General features: G+C 51.9%; 1 protein-coding gene, 1 long non-coding RNA gene and 1 pseudogene across 5 annotated transcripts in view; 1 reads left to right on the forward strand and 2 right to left on the reverse strand.

Annotated features, from left to right (window-relative positions):
- Window positions 1–7,059: 7,059 nt before the first annotated feature.
- Window positions 7,060–9,441, reverse strand: LOC118501185. Its single transcript, XR_004903793.1, has 3 exons — window positions 9,201–9,441; window positions 8,388–8,532; window positions 7,060–8,296 (listed from the first exon to the last, which is right to left on the reverse strand). It is a non-coding gene; the product is annotated as an uncharacterized LOC118501185 (long non-coding RNA).
- BCL9L (BCL9 like) overlaps window positions 8,384–13,271 on the forward strand; it is a 28,968-nt gene continuing 24,080 nt past the window's right edge. For 2 of the 4 annotated variants that reach the window (XM_036028437.1, XM_036028439.1), the window contains exon 1: window positions 8,384–9,253. The gene's annotated coding sequence lies outside the window, so the exon portion shown is untranslated. The remainder of the gene's footprint in view (window positions 9,254–13,271) is intronic. The other 2 variants (XM_036028438.1, XM_036028440.1) reach the window with 1 other exon arrangement.
- LOC114498763 lies at window positions 9,462–11,575 on the reverse strand (annotated as a pseudogene).

Genomic DNA, 13,271 nt, shown 5'->3' on the forward strand with positions numbered 1-13,271 from the left:
GAGACAAGTGGAGGCATCCAGGCCATTGTGTTTTAGGGAGATGCCAAGGACCACCTGCCCCTGGGAACAGCTAACAGCCCAGGACAGGAATGTTGCAACTTCTACCTGACCCTCCCTGAATTTCAAAATTCCTCACAGCACCTTGTTCATTCCCTGCTATAAAAACCTTGGCCAGGAAAGAAAAGACAAGATGGTCTGTTAGGATATGAACCCACCATCTTCTCAGATTGCTGGCCATTTGAATAAAGTGCCCATAAAGATTCAATCACTGTCATTACTTATTGGGTTTGGTAGTGACAGGCAGCCCGAAGTCCGGTGTCTTTTCCAGTTTCACCCTGACCAGGGATGGAACCAGCAACCTTGGCATATTGGGATGAAGCTCTAACCAAATGAGCTACTCAGCCAGGGCCCAACATTTTATATCTTAATACTGCTATAGTGCTATGTATAAAAGCAAATTAATACAATAACTAAATATATTCTGTGAGTGCTGTCCCCTGATGCTTGCCCTTCTCAGCAAAATCTCAGATAGGCTCTTGTGTTCAGTTGACAGCAAGAGCAGTGAGGACTGGAAGGTGACATTTGCCACTTTCTCTAGGACCTTGCCTCTGGTAGCCTCTCCTGGTCTTATGGACTCTGCCTTCCCTCCCCATGCAGACCAGAGTTAAGTTCATGTTTTTCTCTAAACAAACCAAGCTTGCTATTTAAGCTATCTATTTAACATTTTCCTATAAAGACAAGCCTGAAGTTAAACTCATCCAACCTTCTTGTTTTACATTTGAAGACACTAAGGCTCACAGACAGGCTGTGCATAGGCCAAGGTCACACACTTGACTCTCAGGCCAGTTTTCTTTCTTCTGGGACTTGGGAGAGTTTATAAAAAATGAATTGTTTGAGAATGTATCCTTAGAGATCTTTCATAACATCTGGTCAAGAATCCTTGCTGGGATCCTGGTCTTTAGACCTCTAGTGAGATGTACTGTGCCCAGGCAGAGCCACACCTTAGGGAATGAGTCTTACCTCAGAAGTTGTCCCTGTAGGAAACTCTCAGATTCCCAAGCTCAGGATAGATGTCTCTCCAAAGTGTTCCCCAAGCCTTCATGACACTGAACTGAAATAGCCTATTCACTTTGTCTGGCCCCAACTAGGTTGTAGGTTCTATGAGGGCAAGGACCATAGCTGTCTTATTTACCAACATATACCTTTTGTCTAGTCCAGTGCCTCAGCACATAATAGGTCCTCATTAAATAGTTGTTGACTAGCCCTGGCTGGCATAGCTCAGTGGATTGAGCACGGGCTGCGAACCAAAGCATCGCAGGTTCAATTCCCAGTCAGAGCACATGCCTGGGTTGCAGGCCACAGCCCCAGAAGTGCCCATTGATGTTTCTCTCTCTCTCTCTTTCTCCCTCCTTTCCTTCTCTAAAAATAAATATTTTTTAAAAAGTTGTTGAATAAATAAGTAGGGAGGATTGGTTAGAAAGGATTCCTGGAGCCCTGACCCAGGGCAGCTCAGCTAATTCAGCATTGTCCTGCAAAATGAAAGGTCACCTGTTCCATTCCCAATCAGGGCACATGTCTAGGTTGCAGGTTCCATCCTTGTTGGGATGCGTAGGAGACACAACCGATAAATGTTTCTCTCACCATCAATGTTTCTCTCCCTCTCTCTAAAAATAAAAAGGTAATAAAAAAGGAAGAAAACAGCCCTGGCTGGTGTGGCTTAGTGGATTGAGTGCCAGACTGCAAACCAAAGGGTCGCCAGTTCGATTCTCAGTTAGGGCACATGACTAGGTTGCAGGCCAGGTCCCCAGTAGGGGATGTATGAGGCAACCACACATTGATGTTTCTCTCCCTCTCTCCGTCCCTTCCCCTCTCTCTAAAAATAAATAAATATATATTTTTAAAGGAAACAGCAAATATTGATTCAGATATCACAGTTGACAAAGGTAGGATTGTCTTTGGTTGGATAACCTGCTGATGCAAAAGTAAGTCTTAGATAATGGGAAATGGGGAGATGGAGGGAAGTAAGATAGTTAAAAAAAAAAAAAGGAGAAAGGAACCCTTTAAGATCATGGCTTTTACTAACCTAGGAGGGTTTCTGGATAGAGGTAAGAATGGATCTCAGCCCTGCTGGGGATAAGAGGGAGTGGTTGTGAGCACCTAGAATCACTCAAGAGGGGTATTTTGATGGGGGACTCAAATGTTGGAAAATTTTAGTTTCAGGTAATGGCTAATCAATGTATGCAAAAAGCTATTGTTTCAGGAACTGAAGGTATGACTCACCTTGACTCCAGGATCAGAAGCAGTCCCACCTTTGTGCCTCAGGAAGACAGCAAGCATTCAAGATAGCATCTGAGCCACTGTACTCCAGGGTGAGACGTCCACCACCCAGGACACAGTTTGAAGAATGCTGCAGCCTTTATCTGATTAACTTTTCTCTGAATTCCAAACCCCTTAACCTACACTTTTCTTCTCCTTATAAAAATGGTCCGTTTAAAATGGAATTTAACATGGTCTGTTTGGGACAAACCTGCCATTTTCTCAGATCGCTGACCGTCTGAATAAAGTGCCCATAAAGATTCAACCTCTGTCTCTGCTTATGTGGTCTGGTAAATGACAAGCAGCACTTGAACACTGGCTTTTCCAATTTCATTTTTATGAGGAGAAACCCACAGGGAAGCTTAGGTGGAGGGGAAGGAAGCTGATGGGGTATAACTGGTAGTGTTATGGGACAGGAATGGAAGCGGGGAGTGGGTCTGCCTCTGGCTGGCCTATAGTATGTGGGTTCTTGACTTCATATAGGAAGTATTTCACAACATGAGTCCAGGTGACATTGAGACTTTGAGAGTATGTTTATTAAAGTTGGGGACAGTGAAACAAGGAAGTGCTGGGAGAGGAAGCAACAGGAGAGAGCCTAAGTGGGGATGCTTTGGCTCACTGAAAAGTCAGAGAAAAGGGGCTTTTGTTACAGAGCAACAAGGGGGGCCTCAAAGGCAATATGCTATTATCTGAAAGGAACCCCCCAGGTTCGTTATGTCCGCCACCAAAGGAAAGATATCTCTCAATGCCTGAGATTCAGTGAAAAGGAAAGGAATTTACTATTCATTCAAAATAACACAAAGTAAAGTTCCCCACAAATGGACACAGTCCTCCCAGCACCCTCCACGTGGCAAAAGGAAACACTTCCAAAGCCTCGTGGTCCTGACTCTCACCCAAGCTGCGTGGTCCTAAACAGATGTATGGTGCCAAAAAGAGAGACATGGTCCCAAGAAGAGACGTGTGGTCCCAAGGGAGAGACCTCTGGTCACAAAGAGAGACGCCAAATGGCTGCCTCGCTGGGTTTAAATCCCAGCGCCAATCTTCTTCTGCAGCCCCATTTCCAGCTCCTCCCACAATTGGCTACAGCTGCCAGCATTCTGGGCAGGTGTGCCCTGTGGTGTGGAGCCAATTATCTCCAAGCTCTTCTGGATCCTATTACAAATCCCTATTTGGGGCTCCCCTCTTGGCTGCACCCTGTTACACTCTGGAGAAAAGTTCAGGGGTTTAGCCCAGGATAAGCTCTCACTGCCCATTACTCCTCTAACCAAGAGAATCGTTTGGGGACACTTAGAGTTTAGGAAATGCATGCCTGAGAGAGAAGAAAGGTGTGGGCATGCTCAGGGGAGAGAGAAGAAGAGAGGTAGAGTGGACCCTGGGTCCTTCCTCTTGAGGGCTTTAAAGGCTAGGAGTTTAGGGAAGGTCTTAGGGGAGGACCTCAACAGATATATCATCAACTTTATGCCAATGCACCAAAATGAGATTTATTCCCTTAACTTCATCCACTTTTGGGTGTGGTTGGCACAAAAAGCACTAACTGGATTTCTGCTATCTATCTCCCTGAGTAGGGTGATTTAAGCTACTTACCCTCTGGTTGGGGAGAAGTGTAAACCATTTACTCTTAAGTGTTCTTGGTTAGGGAAGATAGGTGAGGGGCAGCTTCCTTCTATTGACCCCTCTATTAAGTTGAAAGGTTGGGAGGACAGGGCCTCTGTCTTCTGTTTTTCTCTTTCCTCCTCCAGGTAGTCTGGGCATCTGGGCCCCACTAGTAGAGTCACTTAGTCACCAGATCACTAAGGATCTGGAAGTGGCTGAAGCAGCCTGCTGAGTGGGGATGGCATGGTCAGGATTGTGGGAGGTCCCTCATTCCATCAGCCAATCCATAGGTACCTTTCTTTCAGAAAGTGCTGCAGGAATACTGGAGCTGTCTCCAAAGTCCTTCCACCAATTTCCAATCGAGCTAGCTTTTACAAGAGACTGCTAAGCCAGATCTGGCCACCAGGGGCGGGGGGTGGGGGGAAACAGTCCTAGGGTCGGTCTCCTTCCAATTCCCCACCCACCCACACCTGAGGGCCAATAAGGGCAGTGCCAAACCTTATGCTAGGGCCTGGAAGCTCAGTTAACCTTCTCCTGCCTAGTTGAAGTACTTCCCCCAGGCAGTCATTCATAGCATGATAGGAGAGCAAATCTGATGGTGGAGGGGTTGTTGCAGAGGAGAGGGGCTAGGGTGGAGACGAAGTTTTCGTTCCCAATCACTGTTGCCCTTATCCTAGCTGGAAGCTGGGGGAGGCTAGCACTATCTGACTCCCTTGGGTAGCTAACCTCCCCCCTGCCCGCACAGGGGGTGAAGGAGGGTGAAGGAGGCCTCCAGAGGCAAGAAAGGCTTGGTTTACTAGCGCTGGGCCTCACTGGCAGGATATTGAGGAGAATGCTGAGGCAGCCACAGAACCCATACTTCCGGGTTCCCCTCACCCTTCCATCTTTCAACCCCCTTTGCAAATCTAGTAATTCTGGTGGTGGTGGGAGGGTGGGCAAAGAGTGGACTGAGAGACACAGTTACTATTTGGCAAGAGAAAGGACTGGACCACGTACCTCTCAGGTGCCCGGTTTTGTGTGTTGCTCACCGAGTACAGGTAGAGCCTTCCAGGGCTCTGACCAGCCCAAGTACCGAGATTGCGTTCTGGGCTACAAGGTATTAAACTGTGGGTGGGCATGGGGTCGGGAGTACTTTCCACCTACCCTCCCTCTCAGCCTCACCACCTCCTATTCCACCAGACTGGCACTTAAGGAGTTAAGTCTGCCCGAAATCGTCAAGACTGGAGCCTGGGCGAAGGAAGTGGAAGGGGAGGGGTAGAGAAGGCGAGAGAAACTAACTGCAGGGAGACAGCGCTAGGAACCCCCTCCCCAGGGACGCAGGCCTTGGGCTTCCAGCCCCAAAAGAGGCCCCGCCCTCTCCGGGGGTCGAGCTCTATCCCCCCCCCCCCCCACCGCCCTCCAGCTTTACGTCCCCAAGAGGGTGGGCTGCAGGATTTCCAGCCAAGCCTTGGCTGCCTACTCAGTTTTTCCAAACCCTCCAGTCGCGGAAGGCGGGAGCCCTGTCAGGATAAGAGTCCTTCCCCCACTGCCCCTGCGGCCCCCTCTCCCAGCCTCCCCTTCCTGACCCAGCACCTTTTCCAAACTTCTTTCGCTTTCCGACCCAGTCCTCTGCACTCCCAGTCCCCGTCTCTACTGGCTGCTAAGTTCCAAGTTCTGGTTGGAAGGGCCGAGTGGGTCTCACAATCCTGGAGAGGCGCTGGTAAAACCAAACTCTGCTGGCCGACCCTGAGACCTGCTGGGTGTGTCAGCCCCATCCCAGGACATAGCCCCAGGGCCACCAGGGAAGGTGGCTCAGGAAGCCCAGGGTTGGAGGCGGTGCGGCGGGCGCTGGTAGAACTGGGCAACAGGCTCTGCACGGTTGGTGCCAGGCCCTGGGCAGGCCTCGAGGAGGAGCAAATTGTTTCGAGCGCTGGCACGGTTCTGTCCATAAGGTCTATTATATAATAATCACCATCTATCAAGCAGCCAGGCCGCTAGCGTGAGTGGGAAAGCCAGAATGCCCGGAAGGTCCTCCTCCAGGCTCAGAAAGTTTGTCTTCATCAAGATGGGGCTGTGGGTGCACCCCACAGTGAAATGATGTGGGGGGTCCAGGGACAAGTGAGGGGCGCCTGGCAGTCCAAGAGCTCTCCCGCAAACCCTGCCCCCAGAACTCTGACTGACAGTGCCCTGAACCAATGATTGACGCCACTGTGGCTCTCAAAGTTAACCCTGTCTTGGATCCTAGTTACTTGAGGGGATGGAGTCCCTTTCCAGGATACGAATCCCTTCCAGTCCTGAATTCCTCCCACCAGCTCGAGGTCAGTGAGGAGTACCAGCTGAAGATCCTTTTGTCCTAGTTACCACAGGAAATAATCTCAGATAATCGGCAGCCCTAGCGTCGCCCCCTCTCACTCCTCAGTACCCCCCAAAATTGTATTACAAGATGTGGTTGTGTGTGTACACCCTCTGACTCCAGAAACAGGTCCTCCTGGTGCTGGCACACCGACACTGCGCCACAGTCATTCTCACACACTTACATCTTGCCGGCTCTTCCGGTGGCACTCGCTGACACACCTGTAACACGCAGGTACACAGAAACATCCGGTGGTTCCCCGAGTTCTCCAGTAGAGGGAGCCGCTGGATTCTACCCAAGAGCCACCAGCCTCTGTCCACTTCTCGCTCACTCCAGGATTCCACCCAGAGCTCGTGGCTGTCTGGAGCTCGCCTTCACATCACAACCTGGCATCTACCCTGGGGGAATGAGTCACAGCCCACCTAGGGGGACGCTGTACATTGCTGCTCCACAGGACATGCCAAATACACTTGAATTTACTTTGTACCACATTTAAGAGACACTTTGCAACACAGCTATCATTCCTACTAACATTGTGTTATGGACCTACTAGAAACTGGGCATTGTGCCAAACGAATTATAACAAGCCCATGTGGTTTGCCATGTATGTAACAGGAGACTGATCCACATAAATGGGGTGGGCCCTTCCTTATAACAAGCATCCTGATTGAGAAATGGCCCTTTTGCCTTGTAGCTTATGTTATACCCACAGGACCCTGGAGAGGGTAAAGGAAATTAAATCCTAATTCTATGGATCAAGTACTAGCCTAGGCCCTGGGATTCTTTCACGCCAGAGCTGAGCCCCTCTGGGCTTCAGTTTTCTTTAAGTGGGAATAATACCTGGCTCACGTGGCTCAGGGTTGTGATGATGAGTCAATCTTTAACCCAGCTTTGTGCTTGGCACAGCAATTAGTAGACATTTGGGGAAATTTTGTCAACTGGATCAAAGCATGATCAACATATCATATGTATGAAAATGCTTCGTAAACAGTGATGTTAAGCACCCACAAGTGTTATCTTCTTTCAGGATTTGTCCCCCTTCTATATATCCCTAGGCCTGGCCCAGTGGCCAGTTGCTGGCACCATCCACCCATCAGGTGAATATTTATTGAAGCTCTACTATGACCCCAGCACTTCAGTGTTGTAGGGAATATAGAGGCACAGGAGGCATTGTCTGGATCCTCAAGAATCTTTTGGAGCAACCAGACATATATACAGGACAAACAAAAGAAAACATTTAAATAGGTACCCAGTGGGTGTCATAGATATAATATATGGTCGGAAGAGAGGGAGGCAGGAGAGGGCTAGAGCTCTCTGAGCAGGGGCAGAGGAGCTAGCAGAGGAATCATAGCAGGAGCAAATAGGCTTGCCGGGGCTCTTCCTTTGAAAAACAGTCAATGCTTGTTACTTGGTATTAATTCTGGGTGGGTCAGGGCAGTGGGATACAGGGAAAGTGCCTTGTGATAAGGAGACACAAATTCTAGTTCTGGGCTTACCGTTTTCTAGCTGTGAAACCTGGAGTGAGTCTTTCACTAGTGCAAACTTCAGTTTTTTTACCTGTGTAATGTGGCCATAACATCTTCCTCATGGGTTTGTGATAAACATTGAAATAATATATGTGAAATGCTTTAAAAAAGTCCTTTACCATTTCTTTCTTGTTGCATCTATTCTCACATTGGATCTTGTGTGTGTGTGTGTGAGTGTGTGTGTATATATATATCAGTATGAGGTTAGGGGAGAGAGAGGTCTTTGGAGAAGACAAAGTTTCCACTACCATAAACGTTTTCTTAGCATCTACTTTGTACTGAGACTTGAGAGAAAAAAATCAGTCTATGTCCTCAAGAACTTCATGGTCTGCTAGGAAAGAGAGAGGAATAAGGGAGATGCATAATGAATGTGGCTATGTACAATAAAGAGGGGACCCAGCAGTGTGTTTGGTGAGGGTTGAGGGAGTCCAGGGATCCTGCTCATTCCAATCGGTATTGATAGGAGGGTAGGGTAGATTGTCAAACTTCTCCCCAGCGTGGGATGTTGTCGGCGCGTCTTCTCCTCGGTCTTACGGAATAGGGTGGAAAGAGGGTAGAAGCCCCTTCCCCACCCCGGGACGGACCAACCTTCTTTCACGCTAGCCTGCGCGGCGCCTTACCGAGTCAGACCACTGGGAGGCTGGGGGAGCCGGGTTGGGCAAGGAGGCGAGCGAGATGGGGGAGCTCTTATTTTGACAGGGGCCTCTCCGGGCTCTGGTATGAAGGCTGAAGGAGGCAGCCAGAGAGCCCCGATGCTTATTCAGGCTAGGGAGAGGAGCGGAGTGGAGGGGCGAGCGAGGCTCCGGCTGCGCAGGGGAGCCCGGGGAGGCGGTGGCGCGCGGCGGAGCCAGTGGCCGGACATGCCCCGGTCTCGGGGCCGCTGCACCACCACCGCCGCCGCCCGGAGCCAGTCGGCCGGACGTCCTCACGCCTGGGTCCCCCCGGGCCGCGCCCCCCGGGGGCTGGGACCCAGACCCTCGGCGTCCGACCAACAATAAACGCCAGACAACCCCCTCCCCGCCCCGCGCCCGCCCCTCGTCCCCGCTGGCCTCGGGGAAAGTGAAAGGAGGAGGCGAAGCAAGCAAGGAAGGAAGGAAGGAAAGAAGGAAGGAAGGAAGGAAGGAAGGAAGGAAGGAAGGAAGGAAGGAAGGAAGGAAGGAGCAGGAGCCCGAGCCTTGAGGTTCGGGGCCGAGACCCCAGCCCCCAGGGCCGGCTGGGTGTGCGCGCTCTTCCGCCACTGCCCGGCACCCACAGCCATGCTCCTCGATTGGGAGGCAGGAACCTAGGCGCCCAGCGATCCCCGGATACCCTCTCCTGGGCCGGGATGGTATAGAGATCAAGGCGTCCAGGATCTAAAGATCACCCCCTGCCCGCCTCCCTCCGCACCTCCAACTGGCGAGCAGGAGGATCCCACTCCGCCCACCGACCCTGACCTGGTCATGGCGTCCACCTCCGGCCTGGCGTGAGGACCCCCGACCCGCAAGAGGTGAGGGGTGGGCTGGGGCTGAGGGCGAAGGTCATGCCAAGCTGCAGAGGACCAAGGAGGGAGATCCAGTTCGAACTGGGGAGGAGGAACACAGTCTGATTGTCTCCTGCCCTCTGGCATGCACCCCTGAGCTGTTTAAGGGATGGGGGCACCCCTAGGCTTAGTGGAGATTACTCTTGGGCCACCAATCAGGTAGGCAGCCCCAGAGCACAGTGGGGAGGGCTTAGGGACAGCCGAGGGGGCCCTGCCACCCTAGCGCAGAGAACAAGGCCGGCCTTGGGCCAGCTGGAGCAGCAAACCTGCCCTAGGGGCTTCTGGGAGATGTAGTCCCCCTCCCAGGCTTACCAACCTCTTGGGTCCCAGCACTCCTCCCTGTGTGATGGGAGCATCCAGAAGAAGGTGCACTGGGATTGGGGATTGCTGGGGTCACCCTCTGCTCCCAAGTACTGCTTAGGAACAGCAGGGGCTGTGCCTGGAACAGTCTCCCCAGCCAAGGATTCTTAGTGGGGTGGGGTGGGGCAGTCACTCTGTTCCTTGGAGGTATCGTTGCACTGCTAAGGGAAAGCGGCCCCTGCCTTGGTCGGAAAGAATGTGAGACAGAAGAGAAGTGAGGCTTAGGGACTTCTTGCTTGGCTGAGATAAGTTCTATCCCAGAGCTGCTGGAATTTGGTTTAAGGAGAGATTGAGGTCTACTATCCTCTTCTCCCTCCTGGAAGGTGAGAAGGAGTGTTCCTCAGAGTCTGGGAATCTGGAGTGTGTCTCATTGGAACAGTAAAGCCAGGATCAGCTTGTCTGTCTGTCCAGCTTCCTTCCTTCCGGGTTTTTCTGACACTACCTCCTCCCTCCTCTTTCTGTCTGTCTGCTGCTTGGGGTGTATGCCTGTGTCTGGGGCAGGGGGAGTCCTCTGCTGCAGGGAGGAAAAGTGTTGCCTTGGGAGAGGTGAGTTGGGCATGTGATTGAACTCTGGGAAAGGGCTTGCCTAGGAAAACGGTCTTCCCACTAACTGCTGTAACCCTACTGATGTATCTAGGCAGCTTTCCAAAAGAGACTTCCAAGGTGGGTACGCTTCCACTTCCCTTCTCCCTGCTCCTCAGCTTTTCAGAGGGAGCCTTGCCTTCTTCTGGGCTAGGGCTGTATGGGTTCTTGGCTGCCTTCTCTGGGCAGGACCACAATTTCATGGCCCTAGGTGAAGAACATGTTTAGACCCTGGCTTTCTGGTGTCATCTCTGAGGTGCCTGCTGATGGAAGCCTCAGGACAGGGTGAGGATGGCAAGGAAGGTGAGGGGTAGGGGGAGTCTATGCCAGAAAGAAAGACGCTGCCTCCCCCAGGTGATTAGATTCCCTGGCCTTAAAGAACCAGGTCTGAAGGCCAATATTCTGACTACTTCCCTCTAGAGGTTCTCTGCTTACCTGTGCTTCTCTTAATTAGGGTGGTATGGGGGTTAATGTTGGAAAGGGTGTTTTTGAGGGCTAGAACACCTATAATCTTGAATCCAGAATAACTCTTGTGCCTGGGGTAGCAGGAGATGGGTTCTGGAGGTCCATATGGATACTCAAAATGAGGCTGTAATTACTGGGGTTGAGGGTCAAAGTGGGAAGAGATTACAGTGTTCGGGAGAAGAATTGGGGGTCCACAGACATCTGGGACTAACAAAATAGTGGGAATGTGGGACCTAGTGAACTTGCATATTGAATCTGTGTTGGGCACTCATGACTTTGGGTATTTCCTGTCTCACAGTTTCTGAGTCCCTGGGTTAAATAGGAGCCCAGGGCTGGGCACTCAGTTTCCATTAACAGGCAGGAGTAGCATTCTGGGCAGATACCTAGTGGGTGGCAGTGTCTACTCAGCAAGGGCAGGAATGCCAGGCACCTGCTTTAGATTAAAGGAGATGTCTGCAAATAGGGGCTGCCTGCCTGTGGGGTGTATGACCAGAATGGAGCCCAGGAGTAGGGTGCAAGGAAAGGACCAGGGTTGCACGCAGCAGCAGCTCTAGCACGACTGGAGGGAGCCAGAAGTCACCCAGTTTTCAGCCTCTCCACTAGGGCATCTAAGACAGGAGCTGGGAGCACCCCCATACTAACTCTGGCACCATAGACTAAAATTCTGTCCCAGTGTCTGGGGACAGTAGGAAGGTGGGGCAGCATTGGGGAGTCAGAGTGTCTAGTCTTCCTGGGACCAGGAGAGGCCTGAAAGGAGGCTGGGGGGGCACCTTGGGGTTCTTGTTGTCCTGATGCCATGTTTACTCTTCCTGGGGCTTCTTGGTTCATCATAGTGAGGTGCCCCAAGAGCCTGGGCACCCAAGGGTGATGAGGAAATAGCATCCCTTCCTGAGATTTGTGTTCTGCCTGGGTGTTGACCTAGGGGGAGGAGGCAGAAAAGGATGGCAGCGTGGGAAAGTGGGCAGCTGTGGGAGCCAAGTGGGTACAGGCTGGGTGCCTTGGGCACGGAGCCTCTGCCAGCCTGCTCTCCCTGGGGTGGGGCTGTTACAGGGACTGGCTCAACCTGTTGAGTGCCTGGCTGCTCTAGCTTGACATCTGTGCCCCTGCCTGCTAGCCCTGCCAGCTGCCCACCCATAGGTACACTCTGGAGCCAGCCCCAGAGATCTGGGGAAAGAAGGCTGAGCCTGGCCAAGGGGCTGGGATGGGGCTGGTAGAGGCCCATACAGAGGGTGCTGAGCTTTCCCAGATCCTGTTCTGTAACTGTCAGAGCTGGAGCTGAAGCCAGCTGGAGGTCTAAGTAGCCGAGTAGCTAGGAACTGAGGGGCCAGTGGAAGGCCACAGCACTAGAGGTCCTAAGGTGCTGCACGTCACTTGGATGGGTGGCCCTGAACACAGCAGCCTAGAGGTACTGCCTGGAATTTCCTCAGCTGGGTACTAGGGCTGGGCCTCCAGATCCCCACCCCCAGACTGGCCTGGGCTCCCCTCTCTGGGAGAGAACGGCTTACTTTCATTGAAGGTTGGGGGAAGAAGTGTAGTAAGGGTATTCTGCTATCCTGGGAGTAGAAGAGTGACTTTCTGTGTGCTGGGGTATGTTGTACTGCCTCAGTCTCCCTGAGCCCCCCTCCTCATGGAGAAAAGGGAAGCCCTGGGTTCTCCGGTAGCAGTCCCCTACCCTGCCCTGAGCATTGAAGATCCCTGACCCCTGTAGGCCCTTGTTGCCCCCATCCCTACCCCTTCCAACCCCTTAGCATTAGGCCTGACTTGGGCTCTGCTAGCTGGTGGGGAAGGGGTGGGGAAGGTAACCAGGTGTGGTACCAAGTCAACCCTCCACACCTGGTACCAGTCTGTAAAGGAGAAGGTGGTTACCATGGCCTATGAGTGAAGGTATGGGCACAGGCAAGTTTCTCTTTCCTCTCAGTCCTCAGGGGAAGAGAAGCCTTCCCTGCTTTATTTTCCAGTCAATGGCAAAAGCAGAGGCGTCTTCTTCTTTGCCTCCTTTCACTCCAGGCCTTCCCTACTTGGTCTGGGGCGCCTGCTTTTCCTAACTGATGCCTTTTCTAGTCCCCTTTCCTCAGAGGCTGTGTCTGTCTAACCCCCTTCTCCAATGGGCTGGTTGGTGGCTCTGCACCCTCCTGCCTTCCCCTCCCCCTCACTTCCCTCCCCCTCAACTGGGAATGGCCCTGAATCCAGCATTTCGAAACCAGGATTGTTTTGAAATCCCTGAACACTTCTCCACCCCCTGACTCCCCTCCTCCCCCCTAGCCCAGAACTTAGTCCTCTAACCTGACTTCACGCTGTGCAGTGCCAGGGTGTGTCTGTGTGTTTGTGTGCTAGCAAATGATCACATGTGTCTTACTGTGTGTGTGTGTGTCCCGGTGTGGGTGTATCTTTTTTCTGTCAGCAGTTCTGTGTACTGGCCCATGTCTTTTGTTCCTGAGCTCTCCTGGGCCTTCTTTGTGAATATGATAGCCTCTGTGGTCTTAAAGAGACATTCTTGGGGAGTTTGGGGTTATTTTTAGTAGGTATCTTGGATGTGTGTCTTTGGGAATTGTGTCTGTGTATCTCTCAGCTGCATGTG

Source organism: Phyllostomus discolor, chromosome 6 (genome assembly GCF_004126475.2).
Source record: "Phyllostomus discolor isolate MPI-MPIP mPhyDis1 chromosome 6, mPhyDis1.pri.v3, whole genome shotgun sequence".
NCBI classification, from domain to species: domain Eukaryota; kingdom Metazoa; phylum Chordata; class Mammalia; order Chiroptera; family Phyllostomidae; genus Phyllostomus; species Phyllostomus discolor.